General features: G+C 32.9%; 2 protein-coding genes across 3 annotated transcripts in view; one reads left to right on the top strand and one right to left on the bottom strand.

Moving 5' to 3' along the window:
- LOC145256293 (small conductance calcium-activated potassium channel protein-like) overlaps positions 1-18,502 on the bottom strand; it is a 76,177-nt gene extending 57,675 nt beyond the window's left edge. The window contains exon 1 of one of the 2 annotated variants that reach the window (XM_080115025.1): positions 18,482-18,502. The gene's annotated coding sequence lies outside the window, so the exon portion shown is untranslated. Of the gene's footprint in view, positions 1-18,394 lie in introns of both variants that reach the window. The other variant, XM_080115015.1, reaches the window with a different exon arrangement.
- LOC145256286 (metabotropic glutamate receptor 7-like) overlaps positions 1-26,384 on the top strand; it is a 183,166-nt gene that overhangs the window by 140,758 nt on the left and 16,024 nt on the right. The gene's annotated exons all lie outside the window — the stretch shown is intronic.

Genomic DNA, 26,384 nt, shown 5'->3' with positions numbered 1-26,384 from the left:
TTAATAATTACTAATAAATACCTAGAAAATAATATTGTGTTAGATAGTTCAATACAAAAAAAATTACATCGTAAGAGATAATTTTTATATTTATTCCTTCAGCACAGCACTTCTTTGCAAACAATGTTCTTTGCTTTCGAATATTCCCCTTTTTTATGTAACGTTTCGCTGACTTTTTTTCCTCAGTCGAGAACCGTTGTACGTCGAAATTACTACGAGTCCTTTTCTCACACCGTTACTACTCTCACATTCTTGTCAGAGGTTGCAAGATTGGCTTTTTAAAGGCAATTTCGCGAATATACCCCTTTTTAAAGCAGTTAAATTGTATTGACAATTTTCAAAGCGTAACGTACGGACTAATAAAGTTACAAACACATAGATGTTATATTTTTATTATTTTAAAACGTATATTCGTATTTTCTTTTTTTCTTACATTCGAACAGATGTTACACCTTTATTCACTTGTACCCAATTTAGGCAAAGTTAGACATAAGGTCAGTTTTTATAGGGGAATATTTAGAGTCTTACTAAGAAGCAAACTGACTGTTATAAATATTGCTTCAGTTAAAAAGGATGTCTATTCCCCTGACTGATAAAACAACACATTTATAAACAATTAAGATGTAATGGATAACTAAATGTAAATGGATAACTGTTTTATCTATAAATCACATTCTTAGGTCATATATAGACATATATGCAGACGACATCGTAATCTATAGCAACGCTCCAAAGGCTACCAATGGCCAAGCTCTTTCTGATTCTCTTTCTTCTGATCTTGAAAACGTGATGCAATGGCGAAAAGGTGGTTGGTTAATTTTACTACATCGAAAACTAAGCTTATCTCTTTTCATAATAATCGTTTTGATCCCATCACACACTAATTGAAATGAATAATTTTCGTCTAGGGGAAGTTCTATTTCTTGACAAGCTTCTGGGATTGACTTTTACACTGGATCTGAAATGGAACACGTACATCAATCTGTTGCCAATATCGTTGGCAAAATGGTTAGTTCTTTCTACCGCTCCAGCAGGTATTTCAGTACCGATGCAATCCTCGATCTGTATAAGAACCAGGTACGTCCTAAAATAGAGTACTATTGCCACATCTTGACAGAACCTGCTCGGTGAGCCCTTTCTTGCTTTGATAGAGTTCAAAACCGGCTTCGAAACCTAGTAGGTGATACCCCTTTTTCTTCCCTGTAACCTCTTTCCCACAAAAGAGACGTCGCTAGCTTGTTTTTGCTCAATTGTTTTTTTTTCATGGCAAGTCCTCGATTGAACTCAAATCTATGTTCCTCCTTATCAAACTTTCACAAAACACCCGACTAGCTACAACCATTATATATGAATTTCCTCACTCTCTATCTTTGCCTAAATCTGCCTAATTCTAAACGCAGATTCCTTGAACAAAGCTTTTTTTGTCAGAGTTGCTTGCCTTTGAAACACTGTTCTGCTGGCCTACTTCCCGATTAAATAAACCACACATATGTATGTATACGTTTATAGTTGTATATATATATATATATATATATATATATATATATATATATATATATATATATGTATATATATATATAAATGTAATTCTTGGTTCGTTCAACATCAATAAAACCATATTTCTACATTACCAATTTAATTGAAATTTTCAGAAAATCTATCTGTAAAGTCAATGAATGTTTGCATGTTATTAAAATAATTTAACATTGCGAATTATAAAAATATTAATTAAAATATAAATATATTTCGTAAGTCGTTTCTGCGAGATTGCCCGGTTTTATTTCCGGTAACTTCCATTTCAACTACTCTCGAATTACAAGATAAGTAAACAAGAAAAGAAAAAAGGTACTCATGCAGAGATTGATCCGTGCTGAAATAATAACGTTATTATTTAAAAAGCCATTCTTAACATGGGGAAAGGAGGGTGTTTTGTAACTATTCTGTACTTTAACCTTACAATTGAATAAAAAGACATATCATAAAACTTTAATTAAACGTGGAAATACCATTTAAAAAATAGCGCGGATCACTCTCTGAATTAGCACAAAAAATCCCATATTTTTTAAATTTAAATTCATTTATGTATCTTACCAATTTTTTAATTTTAAATTCCTTTATTTCTCTTAAGGCTTTTCACTCATGAAACATTACGTTTTAATTGTTTAGTTTTTTTTCACGGCATTGTTTACATAAAAAAGTTTATTTTAACTTTTTCTAAACTGTTTCATTTTTACGACATGCCTCAGCGTATTATAAATACTCTAACCTCTCCATGTTAAAAACGGCTTTCAAATTAAACACGTCCTTCCACAAACATCTAAAGCCGTTCTTAACATGGGGAGGTTGGGGGTGTTAATTCCGAAAGCCGTTTTAACATGGGGAAGTTAGGGTGTTTATAATATGCTGGGGCGAGTCGTAAAATTAACGACGTTGCGGTGCTAGTGCAGAGAGTGATCCGCGCTATTTTTTAAATCGTATTTTTAAGTTTAATTAAAGTTTTATATGTTCTTTTTATTCAATTGTAAGGTTGAAGTATAGAATAGGTACAAAACCACCTCCCCTCCCCATCTTAAGAATGGCTTTTTAAATAATAACGTTATTATTTCAGCACAGATCACTCTCTGCACTAGTACCAAAGTTGCTATTTATTATTTATTGCAAAAATTGCTTGAAATTTATTTATTTGACAAAAACATCTTGGTCGAAAAAATAAAACAAACTATTTTATAAAAGTCCAATGTTGCTTTCATTTCAAAATTGTTTTCTTAAAATTATATTTTTTTACGCAAACTTTTCAATCAATGTTTTTTTACAATTATATTTCGATTCCCAGTAAAAAAAAAACAACCCACTTCTCCGTTAAAAAACCCTAATCATTTAAATTAATTTGTTGTTTGCCTTTCAAAGTTGCTTTGATAAAAAAAATGTATAAAATTATTTATTTATTCGAAAAAATACACACACACACACACACACACACACACACACACACACACACACACACGAAAAAATAAACAAACAAAAAAGCAAACTAATAAATGTTTTGGTTTTGTTTTGGTTTTCAAATGGCGCTCGCCCAGTTTAAACTATTATGAATATGTGATTTCAATTTTCTGTTTTTAATTAAAAAAAAATGTTCCATGAAAAACTTTCCCGTTCTCATTAATTAAATCGAAACATTTCCAATTAAACAATTATGGATATATGTTCTGTTTCACTTTCTTTATTTACTTTTTTCATAGTTCTTTCCGGAAGTTTATTTTTTTTTGTTTTTTTCGAACAAATAAATAATTTTAAACATTCTTTTGAATTGTCAATATTCATTTTCTCCAGTAATATCGATTTACCAAGTTTCTGGAAGTAATAAATGATAATTTTAGTTTAATTTAACGTTTTCGGAAGTAATAAATGTTAATTTTGGTAAATTTATTCTTTCCCTTTCTGGAAGCAATTGTTCAGCCGTATAATGATGTCTCCCCTAGATTTGGATAGCAAGTGCGTGAAAAAAAAGGCGTCTCCAATTTCGGCAATAAAGGGTAGAAGCACTATTTTATTCATTGTTGATTTATTCAAACAGTCCTTTGGAAAATAAATATTTAAAATAAAGTGGGGTTCTCCTTGGGTGTTGATTCCATGGCGGCCAGCAGAATTATTTAATGGTCGCTCCCTTAGCCCCCTCCCTTAGTCAAGTCTAACGCCTGCGCACGTAACATTTATCATTTATTTACTTACGTTGCCTTTCGCACTTTCACAAACATTTATTTATTTACGTTGACTTAACTCTTTTCATGAATATTGGAAAAAAGTTTTACTCTTTATGAATATTAAAAGAAAAAAAGTTACTAAACTTATTTATTTATAATATTAATAATTTCTCACTATTACAAACATTTGTAATTCATGTATTTACTTACGTTGGCTTAACTCTTTTCATGAATATTAAAAATATAACTAAACCATGTATTGATAATTTCTCATTTTTACAGACATTTTTAATTTACATGAGTGGATAATGTTTTGGGTAAATATTTACATTTAGGTCCACCTCCACAATTTTCTTTTTTAAATGACGACTTTTATTGATAAATAAATCTACTTCTCTGCAAATTTTATTGATAAATAAATCAACTTCTCTGCAACGAGCACTGAACCCCTCTTTTTTTTAAAATAGTATTTTCGGGTGGGTATGCTGACAACAAATATCAGTTACATTTTGCAAATATTTTTTCACCCCCCTCCAAAAATTGTGTTTATTCCGGAAACTGTTTTTAAGATGAGGAGGTTGGGGGTGATTATAAGGTGGACCTAATCTAAAAAAAAAATACCAAGTTTTTTAAATGATTAAAATAATTTTTCACTTTTACAAATATTTTTGCATGCGCACATAAGCAACTATTTTTTACTAACTTTTTTCTACTTTTTTTTATTTAAAAATTAGTAAATTTCAATGAATAGAATAATAAATCATTTATCATTAATATGTGTTATTGGTTTTGTGTTGAATGAAACTTTTTTTTTTCATAACAACAATAATGAACCAATTTAAATCTTCCGGCATGCATTTAAGGGTTACGAAATTATCAATAAATCGTTTAGTTACTAAGCCAACGTCAGTAAATAAAAAATGTTACGTGCGCATGCAGTAGCCTTGACTAGGGGGGGCTAAGGGAGCGACCATTAAATAATTATGCTGGTCGCCATGGAACTCAACGCCCAAAGAGTACACAAAGTGGCACTTATGCACTTATGTTATAGTGCTATTTTTTAAAATAGTATTTTCACACTAAATTCAGATTTTACAATATCTTTTTCTTTTATTAATTTGTTAGGTGAAAGTACAGATAACCCAGTCGGTTTCTAATGTGTGGAAAATCTAGCTCCCGAAATAAAAGGGTACTCTGGATAGTAATAAAAAAATTAAAATTGCCTCAGTCTCGAAAGATTTCTTCTCTACTGAACGAGGAAAAAAACGGTGGTGTAGTTCATCTTCTGTTTCTCTTCCCCTGTCTCTTCCTCTCTTAATATCTCTCTCTATCCATCTCTCCCTTTCTCTCTCTCAATCTATCTTTCTCTCTATATCACCCTCTCCATCTATCTTTGAGCCCTTTTCTCTCTCTAACCCCCTCTATCTCTCTCCTTTCCTCTTTGAGCGCTCTCTGTTTCTAGCTCTCCCCTCTCTCTGTCTATCTATCAACCCCTTTATCTCTCTCTATCTCCTTCTCTTTCTCTATTTTCCTCTCACTTTCTCTTTTCTATTTATATATCTTCCTCTCTATCTGTCCATCCCTAATCCCTCATCCTATTTTAGTCTCCTAAATTAATTACAGTGAATAAGGATTTGTCAAAACATGGATAAATCCTATTTTAGTCACCTAATTTACTGACTGTGAGAATAGAAGTTATTTGGAAATTACTGCTACCCTGAACAGCACCAGAAGTAACTGGTAAAACCTTTCTAATTAAATTGATTTTGGCAGCCATTCGGTAACAAAATGACATAGCCTTAGCCCTTGCTGCATGAGGAATACCTGCGACCTTGCTGCCAAGTAGAAGAATTATTTATTCTACTTTAAAACATTCAATTTTTCCAAAATCTCATGTTCCACATCTCCAAAACATCCAATATGGGGGAAAATATTGCAGAAATGCAAACTTATTGTTTAGCATGAATGCACAATGGTATGCAAAAAATCACTTGAGGCTCTTGGTCGATCCTTGCAAGATTTGCGTGGCAATGTCAGACCATTTAGGAATGCAGTAATATTGCTTGCAGGAGATTTCAGACAAATGTTGCCTGTTATTCGCCAATCAACACCAGCAGATGAAATAAGTGCTTGCCTCAAATACTTTACTTTTTTGTGAAGACATTAAACTTAACTCAAAATATGCGTGTCCAGTTGCAGACTGTTCGATCCGCATTTTTGCATCACTTGTGGGAAATTGGGCACGGAAAAGTGCCAGCTGATTAGAGATAAGGGCAAAATTCTTTGACTTTTAACTTCTGTAATTTTATTACATCAAAAGAAGAGTTAGTTTAAAAGGTTTTTGCAGATATTCAAATTATAAGAATTCCACTTGACTGAGTGAACGAGCTATTCTTGCAGGTCAATACAAAGACGACCACGCTATTATTCAATGTAAAAATCCAAGTGAAGTAGTCAAATACAAATCCATCGACACTGTTGTGAAAGTAGATAAAGTAGTTAATTATCCAACAGCTATATTTGACAGTGATGCCACTGTATGTATTGCAACTGAAATTTGGCGTACTAATTATCATGTTGTGAAATATAAACCAATCCAAGCTTTGCAAAGGCGCATGGCTTGCAGTAAAATAATTAGCAAACAATATCATAGAAACAACAATCATAACAGGACTTTTTACAGATGAATATATCTTCATTCCATGCATTCCTATGATTCCACCGTATAAATCATTAGACTTTAGGAAATTGCACTTTTCAATTTTATTGTCGTTTGCAATAACCATCAACAAAGCACAGGGAACAATCTTTACAATTGTGTGGCTTACAGTTACACACTGACTGTTTTTTCACATGGACAATTTATGTTATGTATTCAAGAGTCACCAAACCAGAAAATATCTACATCAGCTAAGAAAATAGAACAACAAATACTGTGTACCACTACGAAATGGAAAATTATAACCTATAAGAAACATGCTTTTTCTCATTTTGAAACTTTTCCATTGCGCCAATTCGAGCAACAGTAATGCGTGGCAGAGTACAGCTAGTATATATATATATATATATATGTATATATATATATATATATATATATATATATATATATATATATATATATATATATATATATATATATTTGGACATCATGTTTTACTTTATGCACGTTTCATTGAAGAGCAGTAACAATTCTTGTTTGTTTCTCTTACAATCGAATTTTTCTTGTTGGCTAGATTTCGAACATTTTGTTTGAGTGTAAAAAGAAATTTGCCGTATTCGCGTGCGTTTTCAACCTCCATAAGTCGTCCTCAAGCGAGTGATGAAAAAGTAAAAAACATAAAAAATGAGGTAATTGAATGGAAAGACGATTAAAATTGGTTAAAATACTTAAAATACTGAAAAGCATTCAATTCCGTTCAATTATCTACCTTTGTTATTTTTAAATTTTTCATCACTCGCCCTAGGACGACTTATGGCGGTCGAAAACGTTCGAAAGTACGGCAAATTTCTTTCTACATCCTAACTGAATATAAACAAAATTTGGATTGTAAGAGAAATAAACAGGAATTGTCACTGCTCATCAATATATATATATATATATATATATATATATATATATATATATATATATATATATATATATAAAAGAGCAAATAGTTAATAAAACATGTTAAAAACACTTTGAAAAAGAGTTAAAAACATATTTAATTTGAAAAGGAAACACTTAATAAGTGGATAGTCCTTAATCCGCGGAGTTTCGAAGAAATACTTTCCTTCTCATCAGAGGGTAGGAATTAGCAAAATGCGGAATCGGATTTTGCATACAAAAGTATTTGATGAAACTGCAAGCGAGTCAAAGATCTTGCTTGATAATAAAAAGTGAAGCAGAGGGAATATGGTGAAGAAAAAGGTGATTACACGTGAATGAATAGTCTGGTGAAAGGTAAATTATCCAATGACGGTAAAATCCAAAAATATACAAGAAAGTAAATTGAATTTCCATTCGCACAAGTAAAATCCAAGGAAATCACGTAATTGGAAGATGGTCTAAAATAATCCAAAAGGCCGAAATTTTAAATATATATATATATATATATATATATATATATATATATATATATATATATATATATATATATATATATATATATGTGTGTGTGTGTGTGTGTGTGTGTGTGTGTGTTTGTATATATATTCAATTCAACGTGCATATATATATATGTATATACACGTCCCTTATATATATATATATATATATATATGTATATGTGTGTGTGTGTGTTTGTATATATATTCAATTCAACGTGCATATATATATATATGTATATACACGTCCCTTATATATATATATATATATATATATATATATATATATATATATATATATGCACGTCCCTAAATGTGGGACAGAATGCGTATGTAGAGGAAGAAAACGCTTCAAAATGCTTCAGGGGTGGTTACTACTAAAACCAATAAATTTATCGTTAAAAATAACAAAACTGTTACATTAAAATATTTTGGAAGTTTGTTCAAACGCAAATGAAACTGATTAGTTGACAACAACGGAATGGACAAAAGCAGTAGAGTGTTTTTATATGAATTCCTGCGTCTGAGTCTTAAGTAATTCTAAAGTGATTGCTTTTTAACTGGATACTTGTCTTATAAAAGTAAAAAATTAAGATAATATAAAAACAAATTTAAATCACTAATTTTAAGTGATCGTTTTGATAATCCACAAAACGGGTATTCGGCATTAGTTTGAAGTGAATTATTTTTGTTTAAAATATTTATTTTTAATAATTTTTGCTCATAAATAATACTTAAATTCATTTATTGCAATTAATTATCTCCTGCAAATATTGAGTAGAGTATTTTTTCCACAAAATTTCACAAATATCATTTTTATTTACTATAAAGTAGAAACTATGTAAATATGAAAATTGATATAACCATGTCGTACACCACCACCGCCCAAGTAAGTTATAAAAATATTTCAAATGTGATGACACATCAGTTTTATTCTGAAAACGCCAATGCACACAAAACAGATATACCTATTCACTGGTGCATGACATAGTTTACATTACTATTCGCCTGGGTAATGTCTGCACTGGATTTTTAAATGCAGCTTTATATAAAATCCTCCTTATATCACATTTTACCTTAATGTGAAAACAGAGAATGACACCATTTTCAGTCTCGTTCATTATGACAGTTTTTCAAGATTATGATGATACCAAGAAAAGAATGTAAAACCCATTTGTGATAGCTACACAGAAGCTACATTTATTCTAGATAAACACAATTAGACACATGCGCATTAAATCGAGAAGAATAAGGAGTGTATATTGATCTTACACTTGATGATTTTTTGTCCTAACCAACTTGACTAATCTCACTTCTGAAGAGGATAAAGTTAGTCATTATCTTTCTGTAATCAGTGATCGCGACAAACTTCTAATATTGGCAGTATGTTTTATGATACGTTAAGGCCTGTATTTTTTCATACCTCTTTGTTCTTATCCACCGATCTCCTCCATCATGCACGGATACGACACAAGGTCGAGTCTCAAATTACTAGAAAGCTTTCATTTATTGGACTTTGATTGCAAATAGGAGAAAGTCACCCAAGAAAACAAACGTCGCCACATTCAGCTGGATATTTATGTATTATAATTATCGTATTATAAGGGAAGTTGGATGTGTTCACTTTCGTCTTTTTGTTTTTGTTTTTGTTTATTGATGTTTTAAAATAATATGTTTGTAATAAATTACTCTACTGGTTTGACTTCTACGTTATACATTGGTTTAGAATAGACATAATAAATTTCTGATACAAATCTAGGAGTCTTTCTCCGTCTTTCTATAGACTATACGTCGAAGAAAATGATAATATAAATGTCTAGTGGATCTTGAAAGGAATATAACAACAAAATCAACAAGAGAAACATTGGACATAACAACAAAAAATACAAGAAGTAAGGTGAGAAAAAAGAACAAAATAGATAGATAGATAGATAGATAGATAAAGAGAATGAGAGAGCGAGAGAGAGGGAAAGAGAAAGAGTGTTGGGAGAGAAAGAGACGGCAGGAAGAGAGAGAGAGAGAGAGAGAGAGAGAGAGAGAGAGAGAGAGAGAGAGAGAGAAATACAAAGAAAAAAGAAACATTTTTGGAGTTTTGGTTAGGAGATAAATACAGTATCTGTTCTGATACTACACTTCATCCTTTTCTGTCTTGGTAATTGAAAGAGAAATCTCTTGAAACTGAAACAATTAAAACTTTTTCCTCCTCCTTTTCATGACAAACTAATTTTGTATCTCACGTTGTTTTCATGGGGGCAAGTAAATGTAGAACGACAAGAAGTAGACGAAAAATCTATATGTAAGTTCACCTTCGAATGTTGCAATTTGATCGCCACGGCTACAAATCTTATATGCAAGGCTCGTTAAATTCGTCGTTGAACAAGAAGATTTATCTTTAAACGGGTAGTTGTGGGGATTCTTTTGGTGATGGATCCTCTGATGGGAGAATTCTTGCAAAATGTTGCTTTTAGAGTTTCACATTTGACTAGAGTTGTGGTCGTGCCACTTTCAAAATGTTTTACTGTCCAATTATGTGCGGAAATTGCGTTTCAGCTTCCAGTGCAGTTTTCTCTTGGGTGAACGCATTCAGAGACAATAATTTTATTGTAAAATATATGAAACCTCAGGAATCATACAGTACTAAGCGCCATATAGAAAATGAGTTATGTACACCGCCGTGTTCCCCAAACTGTCCTCTACACGAACGTACAGAATGCATCTCAGACCGCAGTCAAAATCCAATGTTTATGAAGAAGGCAACCCAACACCACCTCTGCTGATATTGAGGTTCTGATCATCTTTGCATCCCCCATTATTATTGCCAATCAAAGGCAGACTACGTATTTGAAAATAAGTGTTAGATGATATGTAACGAAAGTTATATTTCGTATGTATGCGTAGCAATCTCATTTGTGCGATTTTTATCTTTCTTGCAACTCCATTTATTATTAAAAAATTATGAATTTTCTCATCGATAGGTAAGCGCCAATTGATAAAAAAGTCAGAAACTGTGCTCCAAAATAGTAATTATGTTAATCTGCTATTTCGCCATTCGAGACTTACAAATATATTTGCACCTCGAAAGTACAGACAAGTCAGACACAAGGTTTACTAATCAAGCTTAGTAATAATAGTGGAAGTATCGAATCACTGAGCATAACACAGTAATAAAGTTCTTTTAAGTGTGTGAGTGAAATCTCACTAATTTACATGATTTTTGATCAATCACAAATTCTGTATTTTGGCATTTTCTTGTTTTACGTGTTTCACTACTAAATTACAAAATAAAAAAATATCTTATTAACTATAACTTCTAGATGTTGCGTGGGAATCTTTTTATTTTCATCTTTTTTCGTTTTTGTCTTTAAATGAAAAAGGTAAAACTAGTATATATTATAGATAGTATCATAAACCACGAGAAAACTACGCGACAAAAAGGAGGGGCAAAATGAAAAGAATAAAGAAACATACTTTCTATGTAGTAACTTCCACACCAATTTACCCTGTTTTTATTTCATGCATGTATATTTTAATCTCATCTTTATGTGAATGTACTTCTCATCCACCTTCTATTCCACCCTCTCCTCCTAGTTTTCCACCAACGGTGCCTCCGTTCAGTCTCGAAAGACAAAGGATACCCTCTGTAGGGGACAGCTGCGCATGTAATTGTGAGGAAACGGTTGCGCAATTCCTAACCACACCTCTCCTGAATCGACACCGGTTATAGTCCAGTGGCAATGAGAAGTCCAGGACGAAACAATGCCAAGATAAGCGGAGAGAACATACAGCACCTGGAATTCCCAGAAGGTCACCCATTTAATACCGACCAGGTTCAACGCTGCTTAACTTCGGGGATCCAGTGGGAACCAGTGTATCAACAAGATTATGCCGTACTTTCCACCAACGAATACAGAATAATACTACTATAAAATCACTTCGTCATCTTCCTTCTTGTTGGCGAATAGATAAGATTTCTACAGTGAATATGATTCGTGTGCAAACTTCGGTTTATCTTCTAAAGCTGATCGTAATTAAATTTTTAAAATTTATACCATAAACAAAATAAGGAGTGTTATGTTAGAAAAGACAAAAAAGATTTAAGTTTAATATAATCATTAGATAAATAGTCGTCTGCTTCTCTCCGACATTCGACACTGACAAGGTGATTACAATATTTTTTATTTCATTTAATCGGTTCAGTGGTTAAGATGTCAATATATAAAATTGTTTCTTACAAGAAAAAATTGAAAGGAATTTAGAAGCAATCTAATTGTCGAAGATAAAAGTAGGTATGCTTTTAAAATGATAAAGTAAGTTGGTTGATTTGTTTGACCGGTAGACACGTCTCTCTTTCTCTCAATTTCTGTCTTTTCATTCTACTTTTCTCTCGCAATTTTCCTCTCTCATATCAGCAAAGGGAAATAATTTTTTTCTGATCTTCACTCTTGATGGAGAGCGCCCCTTTTGGGGGATCTAGGGGCTTCTACATTAATAAACCTTGTGTCTGACTTATCTGTACTTGCGAGGTGCAAATGTGTTAAGCAGGTGCTTTGTGATTTTGAAAATGTTAGAATATATTCATCAATAGTGAGAGTTGTTTATAATATTCAACCAAGTCAAAACGATTTGAACTCAAAAGGTCAAACTCAAAAGAACTTGTCATCGAGGCACACAAAAACAAAACAATGTTCACGTGTTATGTATGCCTCTCTCTCTCTCTCTCTCTCTCTCTCTCTATCTATCTATCTATCGCTGCCTCTCTCTTTCAATGAAAAAAGAGAGAACTGAATATAATTCTACTGTTTTAAAACAGCTGCGACTTACATTCTGGGGTCAAAGGACGCAACATAGCAGTTTAGTTGAATGCATATGGTTTCAACTGGTCTTTATAAAAATATGCTTCGCCAGTATTAAACGTAAAATAAATGATATATTTTTTTATAAAATGCATTTGTTTGCTATTTTTGCACATGCGCTCAATTTCTGCATGAGGTCTCAGTCAGTAATGCTGACGATGGAAATGTTACCTTTAACGACGCAATGAAGACTCAAGAAGCGACCCACGCCAATCGGTTATATCCGGCGACATATCGACCCGTTGCGTTGATGTTTCCATGTGCCTATCGTTTGATATCATGGCTAACACTCGCTGTTTTCCTTCCTATGACGTTTCTTAACCAAGTAACTCTCCCCGGGAACGATAGTGTCATATAATTGCTACTTCAATAAATTTCTTAAAATAATGTTTCATTTAAAATATAAAGAAAATACATCATTACGATGTGGTGGGCCGCACAACAATGGAGATTCACTATCATCGAAAAACGTTGGAGACTCATTTGCACCCATTGTTTCCACATCTTTCCAGACTCATTTTCCAAACTAACAGCTTCAGACAATTTTGGAGACTTATTTGCAAATAACTTTCGACATGTGTACAGATTCCTCTCAGGACTTTTTAATTGATACGTTCTATAATCTAGAGTGTCTTGTCGAGTCGAGATGCATCACGGCTGTTCAACCTTTTGCTTATATAAGTTCATTGAATGTTGTCAGTCCATTCCGGAACAAATTTATCAACAAATGAATAGTAAATCCCTCCATGCCGTCTACTTGCTCCTCATCATTAAGATCAACTGTGCCTTCTTACAGAGACTCTATCGATCCCTTAATAAAACTGCAAATTTAAGCTAAATTTAATATAACCGTTTAAACAACCTATACCTCATTTGATTCGCCTTTTATTCCTCTATAATTTTACCCGTTCATATTTTACTTTTAATTGAAATATTCTAGTGTTCACGTCCATTTAAAAAATAACTTTAAATTGAGGAGGCAAAAAGAAAGTCCGCAGCAACAAATTCGCTTAAAACCAGCTTGAATTATCGCCCCTAAATCAGTTCAAAATATCCATCAACAGGCAACAAAGCAGCTCAGGATGGCGGAACTCAGTATCACTAAATTATCGAAGTACAATACATACACTATAACTTACAAACAAATTACATCCCAGAAAATAAAAAGCATTTTTGAATTTTATTAACTGGAACAGTTTAATACTGATTAATTGATTTTTGATTGCCTATTATTCCGATGTTACCCTATTTTTTTTTCTTAGTGGTAATAATATCGATAATATTTTTTGTACATTTACAAATTGACACCCTCGCTGACGCCATTTCCTTAACAACAACAACAACAACAACAACAACAACAACAACAACAACAACAACAACAACAACAGTTATCTATTATTTAGTGTTTTAGGACAGTTAACTATTTTTTAACACGGAGATACTAGATGGATGAAATGCAGCTATACCACAATAATTTGTTCGAAAAAAGCACACACACTATATATATATATATATATATATATATATATATATATATATATATATATGTGTGTGTGTGTGTGTGTGTGTGTGTGCTTTTTTCGCCATCAACATTCACAGAAATAAGAGACTAGTACATGCGTTATTCTATTTTTTACATGCTCCCATAGACCCTTTACATTCCGTGCGTTTGCTGAAGTAATCGAATCAATAAAGTTTACAAAATGGTTCATACGTATATATCTATTTGATAAATGTATCGGTTACAAAATTAACTTCACATGCGTAAGAGGACACAATACAGAACAGTGAGTAACCGAAATCAAATTACTCCAATCAAGAATAAACCGTAATAATGTAAAATTATATTTTTCGACTACGACTAATTTACTGAAAACTATTATAAGACAAAGAGATAAATGAAGGTGGATAATTAAGTAATCAAATCATTGAAAGGAATTCATTTTGCAACTGCAGGAATATTGATGAATGTCCGTTAGCAGGTAAATGTCTCACTTCACATATAGTATATAAATGTTAAGGAATAGATAATAACAGAACTATAACATATATTGGGGCCACAGAGTGTAGATTTAAAGAAAGATTTAATAATCATATAGCATCCTTCGAAATACCACATGCTAACAATAAGAAGAAACAACATCATTAGCAAATTAGATTAGGGAATTAAGGAAAAACAAAATAGAATACAAATTTAAATGTTCGATATTGGGTAGTGCTAATAAATACTCACCAAACAAATCTGGCCGCATGTAACCTTTGCAATCGAATTGTATTATATAATACTATCCAAAAGAAAACCTTCTTAACAAACGCAAGGAAGTAATTCAAAACTGTTTACATAGATCAAAGTATACATTATCTCAACTAAAACCTGATTAGAAAAATACATTAAATTAAAATTGAATCAACGTACATAATATGAAATTTTAATTTTAATTTATAGAGATTAATTAATTATTTAAATGTAAATGTAAATAGGGTTGAGAATAAAAATGAAAATAATAAAAATAAAGTAATAATAATATTTAGGTACCAAATAAATCTAAATTAAGTATAACAATAATTTTAATACTAAATTAACAATAAAATACAAGGAAATGGTATGAATTTTATGTTGTACTGTATTGTCTGATTTCAAAATATCATGATAAGATTTAGTGTAAATAGTATTAAATTTTATAAAAGTAATTTATAATTGATTTAATTAGATGTAATGAGTAACCAATCAGCTTAAATATAACATGCTTCTAAAAATATATGAAATATCGTAACATGATAATTTAAGTATTTTCTCTATGGAGATAATTACTTTATATAAAATATTATTAACTAATGTTACAGGAAAAAGGGCTGCCCTCTTTTCTTGTAAGTAAGAGAAACATTAGATAAGTGGAAAATGAGATCAGGATAGATCAAGATTCGAACTTTGTAAGCAAGGTTCAGAAATATATTCAGAAAATGGAATGTTAGAATTTCGCATTGTTAAATTTCATATAAAATAGTTTAGTTATGTTGTTTGTAAAAAGAATGTAATTGTGCATTCTTTTATGGAAAGCGAATTAAAAAGGTAAGCTAAAAATAATGAAAATTACAATTTAAAAACATATTGAAAATAGGTTAGGGAAGATAGGTTAGTGAGAATTCTTTGTTGCAGAAGTGTGTTTGGAGAACGTGTCAGCCACCTGAGTTCGCCACGTGAGTTCATCACGTTTTGAACCAAACATATGACGTCATAGCAGAAAGGGAATTTCTCAATATAGGAGCCAGGATTAGCAGATTGGTCCGGATCGAATAGCTAGCAGAGTCGGTCGGACAGAGCTGACATGATCAGAGGCGAAGGGGTAGAACATTTAGACATGATTTAGACATGATCAGAGGCGAAGGGGTAGAACATTTAACATGATTTAGACATGATCAGAGGCGAAGGGGTAGAACATTTAACATGTGGAAACGACTTTTAATTCTTTGACGTCATCATCATTCGACTGGTCGATCTGATAATAAAGAAGTTATCATCATGTTTTTGTAAAATTGTGTCGTGTCATCATTCAGCAGCAAAAGGTAATGTGTGATCCTTAATATGAACTTTGTCCCCACTCATCGTTATTAATGAAGTTTGTATAACCCATCCTAAGTAATGTTCCTCCATCATAAGTAATGACTGTCTCCTCCTGTGTTAAAAGAACTGATCAGCTCTCTCAGTCGTGTTATAAGAACCACAGAACTGTATGTCTCTCTTCTCTCTCCCTCATCACCATCTTATATATGTACCCCTCATCTTAATATGACCCCATCACTACGCAACACTAATGATGATAAACAGAATAACAATGGTAAAACTTTATAACATAATTAAATGAATTTAGATAACGATAGAAAATATGATGGCAACATATAACTAAATTAATATTTTAGACGAACAATGAATGTAAGTATGATAATATATCTCACATAATATAGTATTTAATTGTACAGTGATAAAAAAGGGCATAAACTATATTATATAATTGGATGTGGAGGAAAAAGTGAATATTAAATTAGAATAGGAAATAGTAGTTGATCGTAATATTATAATTTCTAGATTGATCGTAAGGTATAGAAATGTTAAAGGTGAATTTGCTAAGTAAGTTAGTTTATGGATAGTGAAGATAAAATTGTAATAACCATAATATTACAAATGTATTTATAGTAATCAGATTCCAAATATTGATCTAACAATAAACTGTATATGTTGAAAAAAGTGATTGTTAGTCGATTGATATGTAGTATCAAATATATGAGCCAAAAGTGCTAACTGTTAGAATGGATGTAAAAACAATATTATAGTTATGATAAGGTATATCTATTGAACATCTAAGATAAACTATACATTTTTTAATATATATATATATATATATATATATATATATATATATATATATATTAATATATATATCTTTTAATATATATATTCATTAACTAAACGTCTATAAATTCATTTCGGAATTATAAAGTAAATTTTAGGTGGAAAAATAATTAAATAAATAAATAAAATAAAATAAAAAAAGCATGCATAGGGTAGGAGGAGCTATTAATTTACTAATTATTAAATAGAACATTTTGGCAGAATATTCATAAATTAATAGAGCAAGTTAGTACGAATAGTTGGATTTAGAGACTTTATTTCTAAATTCAAAACGGCATAATGGAAATATATTAAAGGTATTTAGAGCTTCTCTTCCAATTTTCGGATTTTAATCATTTCAAAACGCACTTTGTTTCTTTTTGATGGATTGATTGTTGCTATTTTTTTCTGATGAGTTAAGGGCATAATAGATTCGCTGATTGATATAAGAATTGATTGATTGATTTTGCGCTACGAAACAGATACTATCAAGAATTGTAAATGTCAACTGAATTAAAAGAATAAATTATAAGATGGTCAACATCATGAACTTTGGAATATAGTTTTTTTTGTCATTTATTCACTGTAATCAAAGTGTCGTCATTATTGCAGTAATTCCTCTGAGTGAATGAATTTTAGAAAAACAAAACACCAGTACAAATATTTAATTTTTGGAATATTTGTATTTTGTTTTCTTAATTTCATTCACCCAAAGAAAGTCCCGCAATAAAACTGAAACGGTGATGAACATATAACTTGGAATGCTAAAAGTAATACCAATGTTAACCTTTTGTGTTTTTTTTTCTTTCTAGATTCCGAACTTTGTAAACATGTAATGATTCTACTCAGGGAAGCCATGCTTGTTGTAATCTCTGGAATGTTCGCGTTTAAATGATGTTTCTTTCATTCTGGAATGACCGAATATGTAGATCTCAACCAATGAGATTTCGACGGACGAGAAGAGGGAGAAATCCTTAAGGTTTAAGCGTCAACTACTGTTGACGCTTAAATCTTAAGGATTTCTCCCTCGATGTGTATGAATGCACAAGTTAGTTAATGACGGAGTAGACCCAGGAAAGAGGAAAAAAGTATAAAGTATAACATTAGCTTTCATAGCTGAAAAATTATCGGAGGAAAGAGGGCTGTGATGTTTTAACTGAGAAAACAAAATTTCAAATTCAGTGAGAACCTCAATATTACTGATACATTTAGGGAGAACACAAATATATTTATATATATATATATATATATATATATATATATATATATATATATATATATATATATATATGTGTGTGTGTGTGTGTGTGTGTGTGTATATGAAACAGTAATTAAGTAAATTATAATAATAATAAAAGCTTTACCTTTGAAATTAGTACAACAAATGTAATGATGGATTAAAGAATGAAATAAAGAATCTAGCTATGCTTATTATAAACATATATACTCACACATGAATACGTCATAAAGGATGAAAGCCAATATTTGCAGATACCATTCATGTGGCGTTTCCCAGTATAAAGTAACTACATAGAAAATAGATTTTAAAAATGGATAACGTCACAAAGCGAGCTTCCTTTTCTAACTTGCCAAAAGCTACCATTCATTGTTTAAGATGTCATTATTTATACCCTTGATAACTGTAAGATCGAATTTGTGAGTATTAGTAAAAACATTTTGAAAGTTTAAAAAAATAAATAATAATAATAATAATGATAATAATAATAATAATAATAATAATAATAATAATAATAATAATAATAATAATAATAATAATTCTGATTTCGTTTATGAACGTCCCTTTGGAAAGAGATGGGATTCATTTCCAGAGGATTTCTCTTAATTCCGGCTTCAAACCAGGAGCTTCAAAGATCAAGGGTTTTCCTAAGGATGTTGGTGGTACCTACAATTGCAGAGTTTTGAAGACCACCTAAAACATCGGGGATTTGTAGTTTTTTCAATTGTCCTTCCAGACGACTTGATACTACTCCTAGTGTATCAAGGGATTATTTGTGTTTTAACCCCGTGTATACGCCTTATCTCAAAGGCCAAGGGATCATAGTTGCTCCACTTCTCATTCTCCTTCTCTCTCACATTCCTGTCCCAGGGTACTGAGAAGTCTACAATCTGCCAGATTTTTGAGACCTTGTCAATGACGACCAAATCCGGGCGATTAGTTACCAATTGCTTGGTTGTTATGACACTTTTGTCCCACCGTACCTCTACCTTGCCATCCTCACTTGTTCTCACTTCATCAGGCACCTGCTCAAACCATTTTCCAGCACCCTTCACCCCAACCCTCTTCCAGTATATCCGGAGTCCCATGCGATCGTGTTTTTTGTGGTACTCTCTCTGGGCCAGTCACCTATACCCTGCTGCAAGGTGCGCAATTGATTCTGAGGTCTTACCACAAATCCGGCATTCTACAGCAATTTCCTCTCACAGAACCACTGTTTTGAACAATCGTGTTCCTAATGCCTGCTCTTGTGCTGCACAAACAAAAGCTTCAGTACTCTTAGCCAGATACCCAGCTCTAAGCCATTGCCATGATCTTTCATCAGTCACTTCTGCTATATCCTAGAAGAACCTTCCATGCATTTTCTTCCTAGCCAGTTCCTCTGCCCTTTCTCTATCCATACGTTTCACATAATCAGCCTTGGTCTCACATACCTCCACTTCATTGGAAAAACCTTAAGCATCCACTCCTCACATCTAACCACATGCTCCTTCAACGACATCTCCTCGGTTCTAACACAATCTTTTACACTTTTCAATCCTCTCCCATCATCTTTCCTCTTTTGATACAGCCTTACTACGCTACTTCGAATGTGAAATATACCAAACATTGCTAAAAGTTTTCTTGTTTTGTTATCCATGGCATGCAAATCCTTGTCAGACTATTCTAAAATTCCCGCACTGTATCTCAAAACACTGACTGCCCATGCATTTACTGCTTTCATTAGATTTCCTCCATACAGTTTCGACTTTGCAATTAGTTTCAGTCTTCTAAGATACTCCTTCCTGACTTTTTCCTTCATTTCTCTGTTCATGATGCCTACACCCTCCAGCACTCCCAAATACTTATAACCTGTATCTTCTATTTCTTTCATGATTTCTCCAGTTGGCAGCACTATTCAATTCCTTTACTCCTCTTTTCATCACCAGGACCGCACATTTACTAATCCTAAACTCCATCCCAATGTCTTCTGAGTATGTCCCCACAAGTTCTACCAGTCTTTCCATTTCCTTTTCATTTCTACCGAATATTTTCAAATCATCCATAAACAGTAGATAGTTGAGGCGTCTGTCACCAGATCCAAAGTCATACCCCAGTTTTTCTCTCCTTAAGAGGATGCTCAGTGGCATCATTATCATTACAAAACGAAGTGGTGATAACGAATCTTCTTGAAATATCCCACATTTAACCTGCCCCGTCTCCTCTCTGTTTGCTGTCAACACGGTTTTCCATTGAGCCATACTTGTCTCCAAAATCCTTACCACATTCTCAGCAACCTTTATCATCAATAGTGTTTCATGTATTCATGAATAAGGAACCATGTCATACGCCTTTCTGTAATCGATCCATGCTACATTCAGATTCCTCTTCTTCTTCGCATCCTGCATTATTGCTTTATGAATTAGTAGTTGCTCTTTAGTACCTCTCGAGCCTTTCCGGCACCCCTGTTGTTCGTCAGGAAAAACACCATTACTCTCTAGATGTTCATAAATTTTCTCCGCAAATATTCCAGTCAACAGTTTCCACATCAATTACAGACATGTAATTGGTCTATAATTATTGGCATCTGTTTCTTTTGCAGGATCTTTCCTAATCAGTGTTGTCCTTCCCTTCACAAGCCAATCAGGGACATCTCCCGACTCTGCAACCCTTTGCAGAGCAGCAGCTATAGGTGGATAAAGGCATGGGAACTGTTTATACCAGAAGCCCATCACTTCATCTGGACCAGGTGCCTTCTAGTTTGTCATCCTTCGTATGCCAGCTTTAACGTCATCGATGGTTATCACAACGTTCTTCATCTGCTGCATTTCTGATAGCCTTTCTCTGAACTCACCCAACCAACTAGCCTTCTCATTATATCACCCTTCGACAGAACAAATCCCACTCCAGAGCTTCATTGCATCTTTTGCATTTCGAGTGTTGTTATTTCCCGCCTGTTTACTACCATTTAATTCTTTATACAGCTGAGACTGATTGTTCCAGAAAAGGTTGTTCTGCTTCAGCAACACTTTTTCCAACAAAGTTCCTAATTTTTATACCACCAGTGTGGACCTTCTCTTTCAACATTGTTAGAACGTTCATCGTTCCCTTTTCCAGCAATCTATATCTCCTTTCAAGCTCGTCCTTAGCTTTCTGTCTTAGTTTAACTCCTTTTCTTATTTCTTCGATTCTACCAATGTCTTTCCGCCACCGTTTACTACTTTCTTGAAGCCGCCTCTGCCAGTGTGGCCTTCTATCCTTCATGTTTACCTTTTTCTTCTGTAATAAGCCAAGACGATTCGCAATAACGTATGACGTTGGATACAGACGCCTGTTAAGTTCCGTAATCGATATGTTCTTTCTTATGATGTTGTGAATTACTCCTTGAATTATTTTTACCTCGTTTTTCACCTTCCGCCTATCACTACTTTTCATACTTGGAATCTCTAAGATATCGTCTCTAAGAAAAAGTTCTCTTTACTTCTGAAGTACTTCTTTTTCTACAGAAGTCAAAGTTCGAACTTCATCACCACTTCTCCATACATCTGCTCCTTTCACTGGCTCCATTGTCTCAGAGTCAATGATCTCATCTGCCTTTGATCCTTCAAACTCTTTCTCATTACTTCCCCTAACCATAGGATTCCATACCTTCTCAGTTGTCCTCCTCCCATCATCGCTTACATTTCCCTTCTGCACTTCCACTCTCTCAGTTCTTTCATCAGAGCTAGTTTCATCAATTTTACTTTCGTTATTCATTTCATTCCTAACCATCCATTCAATTCCTTCTCTTGCAATCAGTGAAAGTAGGTTGTTATTTTTAATTTGTTTTAATTGGGATACCAAACTTGCAACACTTCTAGCTCCTTTTCCTCTCGATTCCCATTCTTCCTTCACTTTTCGGATATATCCATCAGATTTGTTACTTCCATTTCTTACAAAGCATTCCCACAGTACTCTTCTTTTCTCATCCGTCCACTTTTTTTTTACATTTCTTGTTCCAACTCCCTTCGTGTCTTAGGGCCCTCTCTGACAATTCTCACTCCCCCTATATCCAGCCACATACTCAGAATTTCGAAGAGTTGTATGATGACGACAGGACCCACCCTGTTGACCAGTGGGACACTTTCCTGATGTGAGACCATCACAAGATGTTCTATCCTCATTCACGCCGTTATTTTCAATATTTTGATTCGACATTCTCCCATAAATGGGGTTAGTGAATTTAAGGTTACACCACCACCGATAGTTTTATCGAAACATTATCTCTAGGAGTGTTCCCCACCTCCATCACAACTACTATTCACATTACCACCACTAACAACAATAGAAATAAAATCTACAATGATAATGGCAACACTAATATCGGTAGCAATAATATTAACAGCAAAAACAACAATAGCAATGACAGCAAAAAATAACACCTACCATTACAGCTACAGTAATAATAAAAACATACCGCCATTACTACTACTACGGGTAAACGAATTTAATGAATAAGTATTCATTGAATGAAGATAAACAACTAGGTACGGGCAAAATGAACACCCGTTGCTCAGAATGTACAAACATTTTGACCCGTCCCGTTACTTAAAAATTTATACAAAATTTACCAAAATTTACCAAAAATCAGAAAATTAACTAATTTGAATGAAATTTTCAGTGTTTATTAAATAATTATCACGAAATATAAGGAACAATTATTATTATTTGAATTTTAATGGAAATAGTTTTTATGGTAAAAGAAAAACACCTTAACTAAAGTTATGGTTTTCAGTAGCAAAAAAATGAATGAATTTATTTTTTATGAGAATAAAGCATCGTAAATTGTAACAATGAAAAAGAAAGAAAAAAATTTTTTTTCAGGAACATTACGAAAAAATCCCGTGAAGTCCGTATAAATGAATTCGATATAACTCAAAGAAAAATTAATTTTTCTAACTCCCGCACAAAATTATAATTGCAAAAAATATATTTCTCATAATTTTTATATGTAAGATTTTAATATTTTCCTTGCTTCAATGAACGCAAAACTTTCGGCGTAACATAATTTTTATATAATCTTGAAAAATAAAAAATAAATTTTAATTTAAAAGCAGGAACACAGAAAAATAATTAAATTAAAAAATGGCTTAAATTATACAAACGTCATGATAGGAATGTACGGGTGCACGGCTGGAAAAAAAGAAGAAAATCAGCACTCCCTACCTCCCTCTAATTGATGTCATTTTCAAAAAGTCTTTCCACTTTCTGACATTTTGAGCTTCCGTGGAATGCATTCTTAGACGACTTTGTTTTCGTTTTTTTAGAAGTCAGAATCTTTTTCTCCGATATTTGACGAGTGTTCAGGCGGGGGGGGGGGCAGTGAGAGAAGGGCACAAAGTCGAGCACTTCTTCTGAAGCCAAGCCTGAGTCTTTTTGGACTTGTAGGCCGGTGTCGAGTCGTGCTGCCATACCCATGGTCTGCCAGCGGCCACTTAATTGCATCAGGGAATCACCAGATTTATCAGCTCATCCATGTACACTTTAGTGCTGACTTTCAAGCCGACTTCGAAGGTGTGAGGTGGCATGATGTGGCCTACACTTGAAACCACACCAAAGATTATAACCGTTGCCAGAAACTTTATTTTCATCACCCTGGGCACGTCCCTGTTATTCGTGGCAATCTAGTGATGTGTACTGAAGATGTTGGCAATAGTCCTATCGTCATAACTTGGATCCGTAGAAAGCATGAGCTGTACAGCGGCGCATCACCGATCTCGATCGTTGAACATTGTGTCACTTTCAGTCATCTCTTTTGGGATTTGTACCCAACTTGCCAACTAGTAGATGGCCGACACAACAAAAACACAAAACAAAAACAAACAAAAACAATAAAACAAAGCAAAAAAAAAACGTTTCATCAAACGGAAATGGAATCATATCGTCTTTTCTACGGCGACAATTTTTTTCGTTTTACCACACACACACACACACACACACACACACACACACACACACACACATATATATATGTATATATATATATATATATATATATATATATATATATATATATAAGAGCAAATAGTTAATAAAACATGTTATAAAACACTTTGAAAAAGAGTTAAAAACATATTTTATCTGAAAAGGAAACACTTAATAAGTGGATGGTCCTTAATTTGCGGAGTTTCGAAGAAATACTTTCCTCCTCATCAGAGGGTAGGATTTAGCAAAATGCGGGAGCGGATTTGGCATACAAAAGTATTTGATGAAACTGCAAGTAAGTCAAAGATCTTACTTGATAACAAAAAGTGAAGCAGAGAGAATATGGTGAAGAAAAAGGTGATTTCACGTGAATGGATAGTGCTGTGGGTGCAATAAGTATCCGACACAAAGCAAAAAGTTCACTAACGAAAGCAAAAGCGATAAAAAAATGCTATTCTAATGTATTTTTGTATGATCATCAAACCAAAGAATAAAAGTTAATCGCGTATACAGCCGGTTAAAGAGTATCAATTGTCTCACTTGATTGAATATATACGCTTGTTGTAAGTCTCGTAACAATCAGCTCATCCCTTTTGATATATATATATATATATATATATATATATATATATATATATATATATATATATATATATATATATAACTACTTAATTTACTCACATAAAATTAATATACGAAAGTATAGATTTATGCGTAAACTATAAGTATTTACTTCAAAAGTGCTCAATACGTAGGTAGAGCTAGTTAGTAAGTTATAAAATGTATATGGCGATTAAGCTACACTGAATATTCTGCGTTTCATCTACTCTATGACTCTTCAGGCTTATGCGCGAATTCTGTGGTTGTTTGTCGTTTTTATATGCACATCTTCTATTGAGATTTTAGTTAGCCAATCAGCTTTCTAGTATCCACCGCTCCCTTTTATCAGCAAATGGGCATGCACTTATCGGACGAATGGAAAATAATAAGACAAGCTACCACGTGTATGGACCTACACGACCCATGTATATTATGCCTTCATGAAAAATTTGCTATCCTGTACTTTAAAGAACCACAACATCTATTAAACTGTAGAAGAGAAATAGCAAACAACTGTGTTCACAAGATAAAATTTACTCTAGGATAGCGATACAAAATAGTTTTAAAACTAACAAAAACAGTAGAAAATAAACAAATAAATAAATTAAATAAACATGAATATACATAAACGATCACACATATATGTATGTATATATATATGTATATATATGTGCATATATATATATGTACACATATATATATTTATATGGAAACTAACATTAAAAAAAACAAACAAAAAAACACGAACCTAGATTTAAAACAGATCAAGAAACTAAATATCCAGGCTAAATAGAGCACACACAAAGGAAAAGGTCAACCAGAGATCAAATAGGCCTTTGTCCGATAAGTGCATGCCCATTGGCTGATAGGTGGATACTAGAAAGCTGATTGGCTAACTAAAATTTTATAACTTACTATATATATATATATGTATATATATATATATATTGTGTGTGTGTGTGTGTGTGTGAATATGTGTGTGTATGTGTTAAATACTTGAGAGTTTCTTGTTTAACTATACTTTTTTAAACTTTTTTTCATAATCAGAAAGATTAGTAACGCATTCAGTTTTATCACAAGTACTTTTAGGTAATTTATCCTCCGATGACGTTTAAAACGATTAATGAATTGTTTAAGATTATATCTTTGCTTTATTGTAGTGTTTCCTACATTATAGTTATTGTTGTTGTTGTTGTTGGCGGCGGCGGCTCACAAGAAGCTTTTACACAGGTCATAAAGGATTTATCCTTAAAAACAACCTGTGGTGTTTCCTGGAAGCTGAGTGAAACTAAGTCCCTCAGTTTTCTAGTACTTTCCACTTCTTGATATCATTTGCAAATGAATTTGCATTATCGCAACAGCCGCTTATCATTGATTTCTCGCTAGCAGCAACCATTGGTTTCCACTGGGATTTGAGTGGCAACAAGCCTCTCCGAGGTCCCAGTTCCTTTTACACTTGTCCAGCGGAGGTCTGGTTCGCGCTCTCTCCTCGATCTTTCTATCCTCCTTGACTCTTCTCGGCTATTTGGCATCATTTTTTTGGGGGGGTGGGCGGTGATTGGGTAATGGGAGGG

This window comes from Euprymna scolopes, chromosome 3, assembly GCF_053919585.1.
Source record: "Euprymna scolopes isolate OS-2025 chromosome 3, ASM5391958v1, whole genome shotgun sequence".
In the NCBI taxonomy this organism is placed as follows: Eukaryota; Metazoa; Mollusca; class Cephalopoda; order Sepiida; family Sepiolidae; genus Euprymna; species Euprymna scolopes.
Note: the sequence above shows the minus strand (reverse complement) of the source record. Positions and strands in the feature narration are given on the sequence as shown.